The sequence below is a fragment of the Triturus cristatus genome, chromosome 10, assembly GCF_964204655.1.
Source record: "Triturus cristatus chromosome 10, aTriCri1.1, whole genome shotgun sequence".
In the NCBI taxonomy this organism is placed as follows: Eukaryota; Metazoa; Chordata; class Amphibia; order Caudata; family Salamandridae; genus Triturus; species Triturus cristatus.
Window position 1 is genome coordinate 840,286,156 of NC_140593.1, and position 20,035 is coordinate 840,306,190.

The window sequence follows — 20,035 nt, forward strand, 5'->3', positions numbered from 1 at the left end:
AACTCGGCCTGCATTTCGTCGTGGTCGTCTCTACTGTCAAGCGTAGCGGACCGAGTGCATGCCCGGGGGTGCACTTCTCAGATCCTCCGGTGGCTGCCCCTGCCTTTGAGAGTGAGCTGCCAGGCCGCCGCCCGTATCCTGCCCTGATCATTGCGGGCCGCCCCCGAATTTCTACGGGAGCTGGTCCGTAGTGGGGACGACTGTTGCCCGTGACCCCGCAACGGATAACTTTTCGCCTGCCCCCGGAACCCGGTCACCAGCGACGTGGACATCGAGACGCTTGTCCCAGGGTCCCGGCCCCGGTGAGGGTCGGGCATACTTGGCGGCCATCTTGTTGCGATGAAGCCTACCATCCTGTCCGCTGGGTCGCAGCGGGATTGTGAGAGTGCGACTTTCGGGAGTGTGGCGGCGCGATCGCAGAGAGCTGTACTGGGGTACGGCGACCTCCTCGAGGCCCTTGGTGCTCTTCACTCCTCCTTGATTCATGGTGTCGGGGCCTTGGGGAGTAAGCTCGACGGTGTGGCGTCCGCGTTGGGGCAGTGGCGGCCCGCCTGTCCGCACGTACACAGGGACTACCCACACTGCGCACAGGAGGACACTTTGGCGGCCACCCCTGAGGTTAGTGCGCGGCTGGATACTCCGGCCAGTATTCTACAGTGTGTTCGTCCAGCTGAGGACCTGATCTGCCCCGGAGGCATTAGACCTGAGTGGGATGTGGTAACCTCGTCCCGTACGTGCCCTCCTGCGACCCAGAGACAACTCCAGCAACTATTGTCTGCTTTGGCTGCTTCTGCCTTCCTGGACCTGGAGTGCAGTGCATATCCTTGGGCAGCACTGGGAAGCCTGTTTCTCCACGCTGCGGACTGTGTCGATGCTCAGAGACTTCCACCCCACCTGTGTGCGTCGCTTCTCGGACGTTTTTGGACAATCCTCTACCTTGGAACATCGGATATGGTGCTGGGTCGAGGGGTAGGCATGGGCGGACTCCCAAAGAGTGGTCAGGGATGAGGCTGATCCTTCAGGGGTGGTCATCTAGTGGACGGGCGGGCTCAGGGGTTGCGTGCTCTCCTGGCATAGCTAACAGCATAATAGGTGCATAATGCTCCCCATTTTTCTTTGAGAAGATAGATTTTGTGCCGTTTATTGTTCACCTCGGGGGAAACTTACCGTGCGGGAGGGAGAAGCCGGGGGTATGTTTTGAAGGCCCTCCTCCAGCTTATTAATACTTTCTCTACCCCCCCGTCTGGTGGGGTTCTTTTCCTACTTCTTTTTCCCTATTCTCCTATATTTCGGGTCTGGTTCCAGGGCGACAGGCACACTGCTTGGGGGGGGGGCCGTACTCATCTGCAGAGGTGCAGGGTGGGGGGTTGGGGGAGGGGATTCTTTAGTCTTTTATCTCTTTTTCCATGGCCTCCTTTTTCTTCTCTGATTCTTTTCGTTTTTCTTTTTCTGGGATCCGCGTGATACACCTCCTTTGCTATGACTCGTTGCCGCTCCATGTGTACCACAATTTCCGGGGTGCTCTCCGGGAGTCCTGGCGTGGGACTGCAGGCGCAACTGCTTATGATATTCTTCCCCATCCTGATGTTCTTGTGTTTGCGCCATTGACCTAATGGATTGCTGTAAATCGCTTACGTTTATTACTCTGCATGCCTGTAATTGCTGTTTGAAAATTGTCTCGCACCTGATCCTTCTGCCTTGTTTCATTATAAAATGAAAACCTTTTTCTCCTGGTGCCCTACCTACGCTGTTCACAGTATTAGCGTTACGATCCTGCTCCCCGAAGTGCTGCCTGTGTTTACACTTGCCTGTTTTTGTTCTGATTGCTTAGCGGCCGGCCCCGGGGGGTTGTAGGCCCATACTTGTTCTTGATTGAACTGTCAATAAAGGTTTTCAAAAAAAAAAAAAAAAACCCAAATTGCGATTCAGTAACCTGTTACCGAATTGCAAATTGGGTTTTGCGATTCGGTATTTGGAAGGGGCGTGTTAAGGGCATCCCTTCTAAATACCGAATCCTAACAGAATGCATGAATGTTTTTTGACCGTGAATGCGGTCGCAAAACATTTGCATATTACTACATACTTCAAGTAGGTGGTAACCCATTCGCAAATGGGAAGGGGTCACCAAGGGTCCCTTCCCCCTTTGTCAATAGTTGTTAAAGCATTTTTAAGCGCAGGCAGTGGTCCCACAGACAACTGCCTGCTCATAAAAAATGAAAGGAAAACTTTTCATTTTACTTTTTGTAAAGCATCTCTTTTTCCTTTAAGGAAAACGGGCTGCTTTACAAAAAAAAAAAAGATTGCTTTATTTAGAAACACACAGTCTCATCATTTCAGAACTGAAGCATTTCAACTATTTTATATAAAGATGCCATTGTTGGTGCTTATTTGTCTTATGCAACTAACAACCATTGATAAAGCCAGTAGCCTTGGCTTGCTGCAGGTGTAATGTCACTTGTTGTATTATATATCTGGATGCAAAGACAGAAAGAAGCAGTGAAGTACCAGTCGGGTGGCACACTATCTAAGCAGAGATTTCTAACTTATGTGTTTTAAGCCACGCCTATAATTATATTAGCCACACCTGGCCTGAGGGTATGGGGTGCGATATTTCCGGCTTCACGCCGGACACAACAACAGGACCGCCGACCTGTTACATACCACCTCAAATCAGTCTCTTTGTTCTTCTTGTTGGGGCACAGCTCGCTAGGTGGCAACCAGTCTCTGAGCTGAGAGCTCGGGGGAGGATTTTCACGCAGGCGGTACCTGGGTTGGTGACTGAGTCCCGATCGTTCCATGTCTGTCATTGGGAGTGACGTGGTTGATGCCAGGATGGTTTTGGTCAGAGGGGTGGGGGTGTTGTCCTCCTGGGCAGCCGGTCCAATGGCCCCTTCACTCCCGGGCCCCTCGTCCTCCGCTTCGGTCTGGTCTTCACTGAGGGATCGGGGCAACTCTTTCTCCACTCCTTTGAACCTGGATATGTTTCTGGTCACTGTCTCTCCGTTCTTCTCTGCTGTTATCATGGTGCATTTTACTTCCGTAGTCCGCCAGGGGCCTGGCTCATATGGTGTCCTGAACTTCCCGCCAGGTCTCCGATCCTTTATTATCACCAGATTCCCTGGTTGTAGGTCTCGGGCTGGGCCCTTCTCTTACGGCTGGCGGCCACATTCCATTGTTCTCGCTTGACTTGGGCTTCTTCCTCCCGGTACATGGGTGGTGTCCACCCCGGGCAGGTCAGTATAGTATTCTGGCGTGGCCCATTGAGCATCAATGCCCATGGTGCCGTTCAGGGTCTGAGCCTTCCGCTACTGCGATCCTCAGGACTTTTAGAGTTCGCATAAACCTTTCGATCTCGCCGTTGGCTTTGGGCCACTGTGAGGTGATCTGGCGGTGTCGTACTCCGTGGAGTCTCATGAACTCGCAGAATTCCATTATCAAGCCAAGGTGACCTTTCTTGGCTTAATAAATCGCAATGACCTTTTTTGTCGCACTTAAAACCCACTTGTGTGGCGCAAGGGCGATGCAAAACCTTGATTAATCTTGCCCTTAGTTCAATAGAAGAATGCAGTGTGGGCAAACCAGAGAGCTGCAGCAATGCACTCTCTAGCAGACCCATAGTGCAGTCTCTGGGGCTCTGCAAATAGAGGGTCTCTGACCCCTCAGGAAGCTTTACATGTTCTGACTCAATGCAGAGGCTTTAACCATTCACACGCAGTCCAAGAGCGCACTCCGCTTATCTCCAGAAATAACTCCGCTGCCAAGGATATGCCACCACCCCGCCTCAACCCTTTCAGGAACATAACAAATGTACTATTGACAAGCCGCGTTGGTGACGTGGGATCGCCTCTTTGGTGAACGATTTCTGGAAAATAGCAGGCTTTTTGTAAGTTGTAAATATCTTTGTATCATGGTAATCTTCATCGCTGTTTTAGTACATGGGTGAGGTGGATCATAGCAGATTTCCTAACGTCTAGGTTTGTCTTGCAAAATGCAGACAAGAACAACCAAAGCGACAGGCAAGATTCGCTGTCGTGTAACTAGGATTATGTGAGGCAAGACGTCTCGTCATCATCATCATCAATAAAAGTTTACTCAGTTTTTACCAAACCATAAAGGTCACAGAAAAAAACACAATACATCATGTACGTTTGATACATAAATTTCAGAAAAAAGCAGCTTAGCATACTTAAGGTTCATGAGGATACATCAGGACCATCCAGATCAAACCCTTTAAAATTCCTTATATTATTCAAACACAATAAAACAATGCTCATTCAATTATATTTAAATATAGAACATTTTTGTTAAATGTTTCGGGCATGACACAGAACCCTGAGAGTAAACATATTGTATTTTAAAGTGCAAAGTGCTTTTACCCAGCGCCAAAAGAATTTCGGGCCCGACATGCAGCCTTAGAGACAAACTTTTCTTAAAGTGCATAAAGTGCCAGAAGAGAATTAAAAATTCTAAAAGAGAGAAACATCATTTCCAACTAGCCTCCTGAAACGAATTGTGTCAGAGATACATCTATATCATTTCACAGGTATATTCTGTTTGAAGCAGACAAAGGTGGAATAGAGTTCGCCTGCTTTTTCTAATATTCAACACCCTCAAAAAAGTGGTAAAATTAATTCCCTGCATGGAATGTCATATAGCTCACAAAAAAAGAAAATGCATTACATTCTGACATGATTTATAGTCACAGGAAGGCAAGGAACCAAATGGGCATCCTGATATATTTTACTAGGGTATGACACCAGAAGGTGAGCGATGCCAAGTTTAAATCTTAAAAGATAAAAATGTTTAGACGGACTAAAAGGGTACAAAAGATATGGCTGAGTTCCGTCATTGGTTACCAGGGGTAGATAATCGACTACATGCTTTTTACTAGCCTCCACGGATTCCTTACACTCCATTAAAGAATTTTAAAATTCTCTCTTTAATTGGGGTTTCGTAATGGAGATAATAAGATAAGGGTTAGTAAAACAGTCCTGACTCCCGACGAGTGCCCTCTGGGTCTAACATAACGAAGCCACGGTATTCTATGTACATGGTCACACTTTAAGCAGTCCTGAATTATTGCTTGGTTAAGGGCCGGTACTTCATTTGCCCAGATAGAGCACCATAACATAATTGGGGCAAATTGTATACGATCTACCAGAGGAATTTGCCCCAGCTCCTTAAAACAAATAATGGAGGGAAGGCTGGGGGGGGGGGGGGGCGGCTGGGGCAGACATTAATCTTCTGAAAAAACCATTTTCAATAGTTTGTAGTGTTGATCAGTTACAGAAACCCCAAACCGCAGCCCCACACACAAAAAAGACATCTTATGCCTTCACCACAAATAATGAAGACCAATAACATTCTCTTTTGAGATGCAGTAGTCTCGGATTCCATGCCAATTTCATGGAGAATTATGCTTTGCACTTTACCTTTTCCCTCTATTTTCTGTTCAATGTACACTGTACTTTCATGGGGATATCTTCTGCTACCACTCGCCATCTTATGCGTCACAATCAGCCCACTTCAAAATGGAGGCTCGGGCAGAACAGTGCTTGAAGGGCAATGCACCACTGGAATGGCTTCTTGTCGTCACAACTCACCTGTGTGCCAAAAACACTAGCCTCTTTTCTCTGCTATGCTAGTATGTCATCTTACAGCCTCTTATTAATAGATAGCTCATGGTCAAACATCGACCATCTGCTTATTCAGGCCACTCCCAAAGGAAGCACGCGGTATCTCAGTCTTTTCTCACTCTTTGAGGAAGAAACAGAGGCTGTCATTCAAGTTGGCCAGAGGATCCCAGAAGGTCTGACTTTCTTGGTCTACTCCCTGGAAATGACACTAAAATCTGCGTGCGAGATCTGGACTTCGTACTGGAGCCAGTGAGCCTCTTGTTATGGTAATTTGCCAAGTAATCCAGTTCTTTATATTCATCCTTCCTTGATTTTACCCAGTGGTGCCATCTAGATTGTAACATTCTCAGGCATCCATAACCTCTTGGGCTGCTATTGTTTCTTTCCCTAAGTTTGTGGCATAAAATAACCAATTCTTTAAAGCAGCTCAGGAAATGCAATAAGAGAGTGCCACTTGAGGCACTCTCAAAAGGCGAGACTGACTTGAACGTAACGTTCTAGAACATTCTAAAACTCTCACTTGTTAGAATCAGTCTATTGTAAAGAAAGGCCCAACAGCACTAGTGTATGAATTTAGTTAGTAACAAAAATAAGGTTCGTTCACACATCCTGTAAAACCATCTGCTTGGTTACTTGAGTGGTGAGAGTCTTACAGATACCATAAGTGAAGTCACCCGTTGTCCAGTCTCCTACCCTCAATCTTCTGGCGGCCATTTCTGTTGCTGATGAGTAGACGCCGCTGCAGCTGTGAAGCACCGGACGTACGATAGACATTCCCAGTTTCAAAGACCAGGAAGTGCCTTGAATTTGAACCCTTGTTTTTACCATGGAACACTGTAGAACCTTTTCCACTAGAAACATCTGTGCCTTTACTTCAACTAGAACAACGAGGTACACTTCAAAAGAGTTTACACCACACAGAGGAGCAAGTAAAGTTGCCGCGTTCTGTGAATGGGAGGGAGCAGAAGACCACCATATCTACATAAAAGTGGCACAGTTGAGCTCTCTCCTTGAGCTGGTGCACTTGTTGCCCTGCACCATCATAACCACCCTTGTGTATTAGTTCAAGGGTCTCAGTGTTGTACTCAGCATGGATTTGTGCAGGAAGAAGTTACTTCCTTCACAAAAATGATGCTTTAAGACATTTTCTTTTGTGTATATGTGCTACAGATTGCAGCACACATGCAAGGAAGAAAATACAAAGACAAATTATTCTGAAAACATTTCTCCTTCTTACGCCTGCCTCGCATTTAGGGTTAGTCAAGATTTAGCCTGTCCTAGCCTTTCACTGGCTTCACATTGATGTGTGGGAGACAGCCTTGTCCCTGTAGGTTACCATGCCAGTTGCAGCAGCCTTTATTATCTATGATAAGTGGAAGTTTGTAATTTCTCTATAAACAGCGACTCTTCCATTTCTTACTAGAGGGCGGTGCATGCAAGGCAGAGACGCCATTTTAAAAACAGAATCTTTAAAAGTGGGCCTTTCCACCCGAAACAAAGCAAAGAAGTGATCCCTGCTCAAGCTTGAGCTGCAAATCCAATCGGTCATTTTTGCTCCACTACTCACATCTGACCCGAGAGAAACTGAGGGTCCGGTGGAGATGTAAATATCAATTTACTCTAGGGCATAAAATAAATACTCACTAGAATAAATTAAAAAGGATATTGCAATGCTTCCCAGAGTTCTGGGATCCCTCATACCAGCATTTGGCCTGCAGCGTTGCTCCTCTGTATGGTCACAGAACACCTCAATGACTTCCTTAGAATGTAGAGGTGGGGGTACTTCATCTCGTATAGACGCAGATGACATTAGAAATTACACCACTGAAATCCGTGAGATTACATTTAACTTTAGCATTGACACCATCAATAAAGCCAGGGAAGCCGCAAGTGATTCGTCTTGGACATATCCACTTGCAAACAATACAAATACAGTCCTGTTTCTAAAAGAGACCATTACTAGGGCATCTGAGACAATGTTACATTCCTCTTCCAATTTATGAGGTGCATTTTGGTGGTTCATGCAGTTGCACCAGACATCATCATTTATGGTTTATATCTTTTTATTGATTTTATGGATGCAAAGGTTAACAATAGCCGCCACCTACATCTACTGGCCGGTGGGGAGCAATAAAGAAGGTGGGTGTCACAAAGAGACTAAGAAAGGAAGAAGTTAAAGTATAGAAGAAGAAGGATCAAAGATTATGGTGCCTAAAGGTGGTCCCTGACTCAATATTGCTGACGGTTGACCACAGGGGAGTGGTCATTCTTCCTGGGGGTGGTGTTCCAGGTGGGAGTGTGCGTTAGGGAGTCACAGTACTCGGAGGTATCTTGAGCAGGTAAGTTCCCTGAATTCAGAGGAGAGGAACTCGATGGTGGTGCCGATGTTTGATCGAATCTGGGTGAGACAGGCCTGCTGTGATCTTCTCCATGCCCATTATCGCCCAGATCTTGTATAGCCAGTCTAGTTTAGTTGGAACCTCTTCAGTTCCCAATCGGAACATCAACACCTGCTTTGCGGTACCTCATGTTATGATTGCCTGTCCCAGGCATGACTTGAGAGGGTAAGTGAGTGGATTTGGAAGTCCCAAAAAAGTTTAGCTGGGTAATCTGGGTATTTCTGTGTGATGAATGGCGTTGATGTCCTGCATAATTGTTTCCCAGTAGGTCTTTATTTTCAGGCACCGCCAAAGAATATGAGTGAGTGTACCAGGTTGTCCACAATTGCACAAGCAAAGATCCTTCCCACCAGGTTTCCATCATGCAGTTCTAACCAGGGTATAATACCATTAGTGCCCTATCTTTAAGAACATTTCTTTCCCAGCGGTGCTACATGAGGAGGCTCTGGCTCTGTGAATTAGATCCTGCCACTCTTTAGGGGAGAATTCACGATCCCACTGCGATTCCCATCTACGCTGCGCGGGGGTCTTAATGTTGTGTTTGGGCTTATTTAGGGTGGAGTAAATATCTGACCGCAGGCGTTTGTCTGCGGTGCGAGTTATATACCATAGTTCAAATTTAGTGAGGGGGCGGCTAGCGTTGGGTTGCACATCAGTTTGTGTTACCCAATGGCAGATCGGCAGATCTTGCCAATATGTATCTTTGAGAATTCCAAAGTCCGACACAAGCCGGGGGAAATCAACGATTCCTTTCTCATCAAAGAAGTCACCAATTCTTTTACAATTGGCCTCTTGCCATTTAAGATATCTGTTCCCTTCCTTCGCTGGGGGGGGGGGGGGGGGGGGAGTCTGGGTTGCCAATGAAAGGGGTCAGGGGAGACATGGAGGTTGAGAGGCCATGAGGTTCCTGCACCCCGTCCCACACCCGAGGGTAGCCCTTAGCACCGGCAAAACATAAACTCAGACAGGCTAATGTCGTTTAGGGAGCCAGGGAACGTTCCAGATATGCATGCCTGCGATTGGGCGGTCAACAAAGCACCAATGTTTCTCCGACTGTAGTTTGTACCATTCTATCATATAACGCAGTTGCGGTCCTTGAAAGTATCTCTCCAAGTGTGGGACCCCAAGGCCCATAATAGCCTGTGTTAAGTATGTTTGATGTCGTGCCATACAGGCTTTCTTACCTTCCCATATAAAGCCTCCTATTAGTTGCTGTATTTGAGCTAATAATCGAGTTGGAGGGTACAGTGGGAGCCTCTGCACTACATATAAGATGCGGGACAGAAGTGTCATTTTGATTGCCGCCAGTCTACCTAGCCATGACATTGCATGTTTATTCCAGGTGAGAAGCTCACGTTGGGTCTCATCTAAAAGCGTTGAATAATTCACCTGAAGTGTCTTTTCAATCGTGGGAAATATCTGCAGTCCCAAGTAAGAGACACCCCAATGGGCCCACTATGTGCTTAATTTGTAAAATATTAAGTGCCAGGACTCTGGATAGGAGGCCACTGCAGCTTGCACCACCCACCGCCCTTGTCATCGCTGCCAAAACAACTACTAACCATCCCTCTCGCATGTAAATATGACGGTTCAGATTATTCCAGGTCCCCAAAGCTAAAGGAATGTCTTGGAAGGCAGGCATTAGCAATTTTAATGTATATTGTATTCCTAAACAACCGTTGTTCTGTTCATCTCTAAATTAGATGAGCAGCGCCGCCATGTGGTAGACTGTTCCAAGTATTGTGTTGACAATTAGGTGTCAGTGCAGAGCACCGGAAACTAATTAAGTGCCAGTGATGAGCACTGGAAAGCACAGGCTCAAATTAAGCACTGGGCCCACGCGAAAGGGAATCTTTGCCTCAGATGTTCCTGCTCAGCTCTGGGGAGGATCAAGCTGAGAGTCAGAGTTTTCTGTATATTAATTTTGAAGCCAGAGACCTTGCTAAATGTTGTAACTTTTTCCAAGAGGGGGGCAGGGAGTGCAATGGCTGCATGCAGAAGAGCACCACATCGTCCGCATACAGGGAGATTTTGTGTTCCCTGTCCCCCATCCGACTCCCGGTGACGGAGTGGAGGTTTCGGACTCTTTTGGCAAATGGCTTCATATAGAGCGCGAAGAGTAGAGGTGAGAGCGGGCACCACTGACGAGTACTCCTCTCAATTACAACAGGGCAGGCAGCTATACCGTTCCACCTAATGTGCGCTTCTGGGGCGTTGTAAATACAGTTCATCCATCTCAGATAGCATTCCCCCATCCCAAATCTGTAGAGAACGTGTCGCAGATACGGACAAATGTACCTGGTCAAACATCTTCTCAGCATCGACCGACAGAAGCAGCGTAGGTTGCTGAGTGCGCTGGGTTTTGTCTATTAGGTGGCAGTCGCCTCATCCCGACATTACAGTTACACTCCGGAATAAAGCCGGACTAGTCTGGGTCCACTAGGCCTTGCATGTATGGAGCGAGGCGGGCTGCCAAGATACTGGTGAAGATCTTTAAAATCGACATTTAATAAAGATATTGGGTGATAGGAAGTGCATTCTGGTGGGTCCTTTCCAGGTTTTGGTATTACTACTACCTCAGCCATAGATATTGTAGGGGTTAAGGCTCCTGTTTCATTGAATGTATTGAAGAGGCGCACAAGAAGCGGGGTAAGTTCGGGGGCAAAGGCTTTGTAGAAATCTACTGAAAAACAGTCCCCTCCTAGAGCTTTCCCTGAAGTGAGTCCCTGAATAGCCTGTAGAACCACCTTCGGGCAGATATCCGGGTCCAGCACATCCGCGCCCGGTGGGGATATGAGAGAACACTGGTGCCTAGCGGACATAGTCCTCCGCCGCATCCGAGTCTAAGTGCTCCACCGTATATAGAGTAGTATACAAGGTTTCGAATTCAGCTGTAATAGCAGCATCACTCTGGTGGGTCTCTCTCTGGGGAGTCTTTATCCCTGTGATGCGGCAGAGTTCATTTGAGATCTCAGTAGGTGTGCTAAGAGTTTCCTGGATTTGTTTCCCCCTTCATAGTAGAGCTGCTTAGTGCACAGGAGCGCGTATTCTGCTCAGTCGCAGTCCAAGGCCCTCAGCTGCTTCTGCGCTATATTAAGTTGTCTTCTTGTCTGAACCGCGCCCCTCTGATGGTGAACCCCTTCCAGTTCCCTGACCTGTATCTCTAGCAGCTCCTGTTTGTCCCTCCTGTCTTTATTCAGTTCCGCCACAATGACCAAAAACCGACCTATCATGATACCTTTTAGTGCATCCCACACCTGGGGAAGCGGGAACGAGCCATCGTCGTTGGTTGCCAAATAATCTTGTATAGCTGCCTGTATGTCAGTGACATTGGAGTTGTATGTGATTTAGTCTCCAAGACATCTGGCAGGGAGACCCTCTGGGTAGGTGTAACACCAAAGATATAGGGGAGTGATCCGACAGAGCAGCCGTCCCTATTGCAACGTCTTTTGTGTATCTCGTAACCCGGGGGATGTCCAGAATAAATCTACACGCGCATACGTTTGGTGCGCCGCAGAGAAAAACGTATATTTCCAGACAGTGGGATAACGCTATCTCCAAGCATCTGTCAAGCCCACTTACCTCAGCCTCTGGAGCATAGAGTCGGAGAGTGACCCAAAGTGTCCTATCCACTGCACTGACTTATCTATCTGTGAGTTAGGCACTATGTTAAAATCCCCACCCCCCCATAATAAATCCTCATCTGGAGAATCAAGAATGGTATTTAGCATATCCCAGAGAAAGACTTCTTGATGCTCATTAGGGCCATAAATGGAAGCTACTGTGTACGTGTGGGCCCCCAGCAAGATTCGCAGCGCCAACAGCCTACCTGGTGTTTCTGCGTGTACCCCCAGCACTGTTCCCGGTAACTGTGTATATAAGAGGATGGCCACCCCCACCTTTTTCCCCATGGCTGAGGAGAAATATTGTCTATCATACCATTTGGATCGGAGGAGTTTCCAGTTGGCGCGTAGCAAGTGGGTCTCTTGCAATATACAGATATCATAGTGGACTTCTCTAAGCATTGAAAGGAGGGTGCTCAGTTTAATGGGTGTATTGAGAAGTCGAACTTTAAAGCTCATTATTAAGACCTTAAAAGTTGACATATGGGTAGTTATGGGGATCCAAGGTGAATCTCGCCAGGGGTCCCGTGAAGATCGGAGTTACCCCCCCCAACCCACAGCAAACCAGAGCCCAATGTGTTGGCATGCTATAGCAACATAGGCATCCTCTCCATTTCGCCTCAGGTGGCACCCGACAGGGAGCTAGCATGACCCCAGTGTCAGTTCCCCCTTTGGTACCGAAAGGTGTATGTAAGGCATAGTATAGTGACCCGTGAGATTGAGCATCGATTATCTTAGGATAGAGGTATTTCCTCTCCCCTTGATTTCGGACTGCCTCCGTCTGTGTTTTAGCCTCCCCTATGGTTCCGTGTTTCCCCAGACCACCCGATTGATAGCCTCCCCCACCTGTGGTAACAATAGCTGTAGGCCCCGATTAATAGAAAAGAGAAAGGAGAGAACAAGATAGGAAATAAAGAAAGCAGATAAACTAACAAAAACATAAAAAGCACCGTCAATTGGGTGTGAATCACACTATCGTGCATGGGTCCATGTGTCCGGTGGTCAGTCATCCCGTAGATGGGAGCGAGCACCCTCCACCAAGACCAATTTTCTTCTTCCCAGGACACATCTGTCAGTTGGTAGGGCCCGTGGGTAGAGGACACCTACAGCATATGCGATCAAACGTTCAGAGTGTCTCCGGATCCGTCTCAGTTCTGTATCTGTCAGAGAAGCGACTCCCTCTCTTTCTGGCTCTCCGTTGCGGAAGGTTTGGAAGGTTTCTCTCGTTTGGTCCCTCGTCGTCAGCCCAGCTTTGACGACCTACAGATTGATGCATCGTCTGTTGGTGACCTGGAAGGACCCCCCTCATCCAAATCAAGACCTAACACCTCCTGCGCTTCCTTTAGGGACCGAACTGTCTGTAGCTCCTTAATCCAAACAAAGGAAAGCCAGAATGGGTGTCCCCAACGATATCGGATTCCCTTATCACGTAGGTAAGCTGTGGCTGGCTTCAGGGCCTTGCGTCTTTGGAAGGTGAGCGGCAACAAGTCCAGACAGATTTCGACCTGGAGACCCTCAAAGGCAATGGTCGCTTTATCCCTAGTTGCAGACATGATGATCTCCTTCTGCTGGTAAGAATGGAGGCAAGTGATATCTTGTTGCTGACCAGGGTCATTGGCCAGCCTTCTGGCGTGATGCGTGAGGTCCAGAATGATGTCTTTGTCTCCAAGCTCCGGTGCAGTGTGCCGGAAGAATCAAACCACCCAGTCCTCCAGTTTTCCTCCATCTGCCAGCAGAGGAATGTCTTTGATGTGGATGTTGGACCTCCTGGAGCTGTTTTCGAGGTCCTCAAGGCGGAGATAAAGCTCCTCGTTTCAGCATCTATCTAAACTCCAGCAGCTCTCCGGCCTGTTCAGTGATCTCTTCTTCTCTGCAGTCACCATTCCTTTCTAGGGAGTCGACTCGGTCTCCAATTTCCTGGATCTCCGCTCTGATTTGCTTGATAGCAGAGGTGACGTCCTGCCACAGGCCTGCAAAGTCTTCCCTGAGTGTTCCAAACAGCTGCTCCAGGAATCAGAGAGTAATTGGTTACTCCAAATGTTCTCCAGTGGGTTCCATGTCTCTCTCCTGGGAGTGGGACACCTGCTGCTCAGGGCCGCGTCCCTCAGACTTTCTGGTGCCTGGTTTCTGAAGGAGATCTTTAATTGTCAGCTCCTTTCTTGTCCGGTGTGTGGTAATCTCTACAAGGGCGCCTTTGCTAGATTCCAAGGAGCTCACACGCTCGGTCAGACCTATTCTAGGCTCTAGGGGCGCTGGGAGAGTCCGCAGGTTTCTGCGTTATGTTTCTCTGTGCTAGCACGCCGCTGAAGTTCCCCTTCACGTCCAGGACAAGCAAGTGTATATCAGGGGGCGCATCGTCTCCGTAGCCCCAGAGCAGTACCCTCTCTGTGTAGGTATCTTTCCTGTGGCTCACTTACAGGCCTAGCATGTGGGTTTCCGCCTCAGCCCCGGGACCAGCCACTAATAGCATTCCAGTTGGTCGCAACTTCTGTTAGGCCTGTTTCAGCCCCCAGCGCTCCTCTAGGTCCCCACACATCGAGCAGCATAGTTTATCGCTCTTTGGGGAAGCCGGAGCTAGATCTGAGCCACTTTGCAGAACAGCTCACCACCACCAGCCGAGGAGCATCATGGGGGGGCCAGGGAGGATTCACTGCCCACTCTTTTCAAACAAGCTGCGCCGCTCCCCTGCGTATACACCAGTCTCTAGCAATGGGGCCCGATCAGGTCACTGGACAAATCCGGTTGTCCCTGTTTTAGCTGATCTCCCGGGGGGTGCTCCAGGTCGTCACCGGTGCTGCCTTCACTTTCCTTCAATGCTTGGGTTGTGGCCTTCTCTTCTGCCCCTGGCCCAGACTGCGCTTGGCAGCCCAACTGTCCTGGCAGCGCTCACCTTGGCAGAGCCACTCATGGGCTATTTCTTCGTCAGCGGCATCGGCTCCCAGCCGGGGCATCTCTGTTAATCTCTTCTTGGGTCTTCAACCCCTCAAGCGGGCCTGGGCCCGCCATAGCAACGCTGCGCTGTGTCCTGGCCCGTCATCTAGGCTGCACGTCTCGTCCCCTTCCCGGCCCGGCCTCGGCCACACAAGCTGCTCGCTCCGTGACTCTGCCTAGACGCCGCCAAGCCAGTCTTACAACCGCAGGCAGCGTCCCTGTCCCTTTGAGCGTCATGGGTGTGCCATTTTGCTTTGGCACAGGCACAACATAAAATGTACTTCGGAATGTGCAAAGCCACACAGAGCCGCATTTATGAGATTTGTAAGAACAAACAAAAATAGTATAGCACTGCCTTGCATTCTTGTGCGTCGAGTGGGCGTTACATGGGTAGAGCATGGGCGATCCCGTGCACCCACTCATCTATTTTAACATAAACCCAAATTTACTAAAGTCTGTGAACCTGGGTTTGCACCAAAATTTTGAGTCTATCCGAGGCTGGCGTAACAAGAAAAAATATCTTTATTTCTCCTTGTTACTTCCTCCTTGCATGTGTGCTGCAGAATGCAGCAAACATACAAAGATTAATAGGCCTCTAAGCATAGTAGGTACTCCTGCACAAAACTATTCTTACCACAACACAGGCACACTTGCACCATGGCACAAGGGGGGCCTATGTTGGTGCTAGGCAGCCCCAAATGGGCATTCACAGGGTGAGACCTGAAAAGTACCATATCTTTGTAAATATGACACAGTTCAGTTCTCTCCAATTCACACAACGTAGCGCTGCAGCTTGGCTTGCTGGAGCTGTTGGTAGATCTGAGTCTAGGTCTTCACCCAAGTCTATTGTGTGCCAATGTTGTTTCATCTCTGCTGCAGAGAAGAAGCTGTCAGCATAATTTTTACATGCTCAATATGGGACAAGAGACAAGGAAGTTTGGAAAGATATTGATTTGTAACATGTTCGATGCACAACCATCAAAATGGTGGGCATTACGGGCAACTTAATGTAGCCAAAAGGAAGAGCAACTTCAAAGAGCTGGTGTTTGCCCCCCACCCTCTGCACTTGTCCACCCCCCCTGCTCACAGTCTTTGGTTGTGTATAGCAGGTATGGACCGAAGACACCCGAAGCCCACCATGCACAGCTTTGAGTCGCCAAACCTTTGACCCCCCACTCCACATAGCGTAGCGCTCTCCATAGTAATCCGATATCAGCATCAGTGAAGTCATCAATGATGTCATTTGATATGCCATCATGTCCTAAATGATGTAATATGTGCGGTCATAAATATTGTACATAACTGGTGAAATTGAGGGCTTCTTTGGTTTTATTATGTAGCACAATCTTTGACATAATTTGTTTCAGACATCTGAGCTAGAAACAATATTTTTTGTAAAATCTGCAATCTATATGGCAAATTTGGTAAATCCATAATAATGTGGTAAAAGCTGCATTCACAGAATCACAGAAAGCCATGGGCCCTAGCCATTGTGTTATCAAACATGTATTCATGGAAGATAAACAAAATCTAAACTTTCGAATGCGACTCAGTGCCCATTATTAGGTGCACGTTAAAAAAAACAGATTTTTCTATCTAACTACCCCTTAGATAAATATGTAATGTAAAAAATACATAACAGTAACCTGCAATATATTCCTATATTGCTATGTCAAGATTCTGGTGACATTTACAAACCGCTCGTCCTTCAGCCTCTTGGTTTATGTCACCAGATCACCTCGATGACATTAATTGACCATATTACGCGGTTACCTGTTATGTATCCTCTTTTTCTATCTACATATATACTTGTATATGTGAAAAACAAACATGAGGTACTCAAAAGAGTTACATGGCAAATTATGTTTATTTAGTGACAAAAAAGCCTCATAAAAATGCAGACAACCTTCGACTGACACTGGTCTTGGTCTCTGCAATCAATTTGTCCTTTCTTACTATTGATGAGCTTTCCCAGACCCACCTTAATTCTGTGTCATGGCGCACTGCATCATCAAAATGACACAGTAAAGTGCTCTGAAAAGAGCTTGCCCCATCGTGTTTCAAAGATATGTAAATTAGCACTGTTCATTGATCTGTCTAAAGTGTACAGAAACGTGTTACTGCTTTATGATTCTCTTAGTTAATTTCGTATTAGGGTAAGGATGCGGGGTATGGTTTATTGTCAGGTCAAAGGTTCACAGGCTAAATGCCGACAGCGAGAGACACTCTTTAGATCCAGAATGTTTCAAGACATAATGAAAAACACAGACGCAAGACGCACGTAATGAAAACGTGCGCGATGCGTCAGCGGCCGTTTGGGTGTGACAAGGGTATAAATAGCCACACCCAACGATGTCAAAATGCTCTGCCTTCCTCCGCACTCACTAGAAGACTCACCTGAGTTCCTGGAATCCGTTCTTCATTTGAATATCGCTGGAGCCTGCCGAAGTTGAGGATTTCATCCTTCACAAAGCTGCAAGGAAGAAAAGAAGCTAAGTGAACGTTTTATTTCTTACACAATTCCAGGCGCCCACCGCAAGCCAGCTACCAGCGAGGATCAGCATACTTACTTGTAATCATTTTTTAAGGCAAACCTTTGGAGTGGACTCTGAAAGACAAAAGACATTTTAAAAGACTTGAGTATTTAGTGCTTGCAAGATTTATTGGCAGATTACATTTCTGGCGCATTTTAGAGAACAAAGTAGCATAACTTAGTTGGTATTGTTTGGTGTATGTTTTTGTATTTATTTCTTATCAAAATACAGGTTGTGAAGATAAACAAGTAGGAAATTTAAAGGAGTAAGTGAAACAGAAGTGAGCTGTACTAAGTATTTTGGCGCTGAAACCATATAGAAATAACCAGTAACTTATTCAAATGTTAACTTCTTCACATAGGTGAACAAAGACTTTATTTCTTCAAACTACTCACCGCTGATTACAAGAGAAGACAAACCACACGTCACAACGACAACACGGACGCGACACCAGACTTCCTAAGATCGCAGGTAGGGTACACATCGTGAATAGTTAGTAATAACTGTACTAAAGTTAGTGAAAGAAACTAGATAGATAGGGAGATTGTTACTATAATCCTGTTTCCTTGTTGCCTCGCAGGTCGACAACCAGGAACAAGTAGAGTCCCCGATCCGGCCCTCCTCCCTAGGTCCTACCTAATTACCTTAGTGTTAAGATCCATCACAGGGTGTTAGTTAAGGTTAAAGGGAAGTCAGTCCATAACGTCTCTGCGAAATCTACCAACAAGCAACCAACAGGTAAGATTGCTTGTAATACTGACATTCTGAGAGATGTAGTCCATATTTAAAATGTTTAAACTATATACTTCTTTCACTGAAGCACGTTTATTACATCTCAAAACTGTTAGCAACAGTTTCAAATCTTATTTATGTTCAATCCAGGACTTTTTCATGATTTTCCAGCCCATATGTCTTTTGACTAACATTTATACACCAAACGCATTGCTATCATCTTACGATCATGACATTGTCTCGAAACACAGTAAGTGGGTCATGTCTAATTTTTGTTGATGTGCAATTACAATTATTTTATGCCAGTACGTGTTAAACATTACAGTAAGCTGCCACATCCGAAAAGTCAGTCTATCACCAGGATAAAAAAATTATTTTAGCCGATTTAAACCTTCATTGTACTGTGAACAGTATGTCTGCATACCCACCTTCGGATTTCCTTTGTCCCAGTATCATCTTAGTTTGTTAAATCATTTCATTACAGAATATTCTCATTTCTTCCCCTTGTTCCTTGACCATAAATGTACAAATAATTTATCATCATTGTTGAACCCAAGTGGTGCTTTTGTTTTCAATTGTATGATATGCTCTGATTCCAATTGCCTAACATTTCCAACTGGTGTCCTCCTCTCTCACTATTGGTACCTTGTGGATTCCATGGGATGCCATACATACACATTCCATAAAGAAAAGTCAGAAGCGAGTTAAGGCAGCCTAATATAAACAAAGTAATGACATTCACAAGTTAAGGGGCCACTTTCACCTCATGTCCAGTGGCGGCTGGCTTGTAAAATGTAAAAATCCAGTATTTTGTAAAGCGCACCGCTACCCGTAGGCATCCCGGCGCTGGGGGCCGTCAGGAAGATTAAGCAAGCTATTGCCCAGAGTCACATGGTGCTGGGCTGACCTGGTGCCGGGGATCGAACCGTGATCCCCAGCGTCGGTCGCCCTGGCCGCTGCGCCACACCTCTTCCCCTTGTAAAGAGGGTGGTGGGGTAGGGGAATAAATAAATAAATCACAATTGACTTACCTTTGTAATTTGCCTTGCAATGTCATCCATCTTGGGTGTCTTCTCTCCTCCTGGAAGCTCTGGACCAGGAAAAAGCACTACCCAATCCTCGTGCTGCTCTCACAGCATCTCACAGCATGAGAGCAGTGCCAGGATTGGATAGAGGAGGCTCTCCCAACGCTCCTAAGAGCACTGGAGGCCTGCACTTTTTCTCACCCTGAACTTTAAATGAGCATGTCTGGCTGGCCGCACTTTAAAGGGCATAGCTCTCTGCTGCCACTCAGCAGCACTGGCCCTGCCCTGTCCTGACTCTTAGTTCAGGAGTGGTTGCTGAAAAATAAAATGGTAATAAATATGCAAGGAATCCAACTTGGTAATAGGTTCAGTGTTTTGGACCTGGTAGATTGACTACCCCCCACTTATCCTGACCAGGATGAAACCCCTGTAGAACAAACCAAGTTCTGTGAAATAGCAGGGAAACAGCCTTTACCACGAAGCATTTTCTACGCGATACGTTTACAACGGTACACTTACCTCGTAAACGTCTTCACAACGCGTATTGCTTCAACGACGTCTTTAGCACGCAAGCAACGTCATCACGGAAAAACGTCTTCCTGGTCGGAAAAAAAGCGTCAGTCCTTCGTTAGTGTCGGCGAAGACCTAAGAAAAAGGAAAAAAAAAGAAGAAAGGGGGCTTGGGGGGGGTCTCCCCCCCCCCCCCCCCCCAAAAACGAAAAAGCGGGGTAAAGGCAAGATCGAGGTAAGGGCAATGCGAGGAAAAAACATTTAGTTGTAACGCATGCGTGGTAAAGGCATGCGTTGCAACGGAATGCGTAGTAACGACATATATTCGAAATAGCAGGAGGGGGACTCCACCAGTACTTTGGCCTAAGAGGGGAATCAGAGAGTGATAATGGGCCAAAGCCCCCCTAGTTAAACTTGTGGGGGAATTAGAAAGGAATGCAGTTCCATCAATAACAGCCTTAATAGACTGTCCTGCAGTAGGGCGAGTGACAGAATTTGCTCCACCAACCATTGAAACTCTAACTATAGCTGTGGGTGAGGGAAATGCCAGTTGGAGTACCCAATTGGTCCCAGGTGGCCCAAAACGTCTGTCCTGGAATATTGCAGGCCTTGTGTCTAAATTAGATGAACCAGATTGGGGGGACTA

At 46.9% G+C, this 20,035-nt stretch overlaps 1 long non-coding RNA gene across 1 annotated transcript in view; it reads left to right on the top strand.

Moving 5' to 3' along the window:
• Window positions 1-20,035, top strand: part of LOC146790114 (uncharacterized) — a 126,504-nt gene that overhangs the window by 88,005 nt on the left and 18,464 nt on the right. Inside the window, exons 2-3 of the long non-coding RNA XR_014969539.1 lie at window positions 17,485-17,594; window positions 17,704-17,861. This is a non-coding gene — a long non-coding RNA (uncharacterized LOC146790114). The remainder of the gene's footprint in view (window positions 1-17,484; window positions 17,595-17,703; window positions 17,862-20,035) is intronic.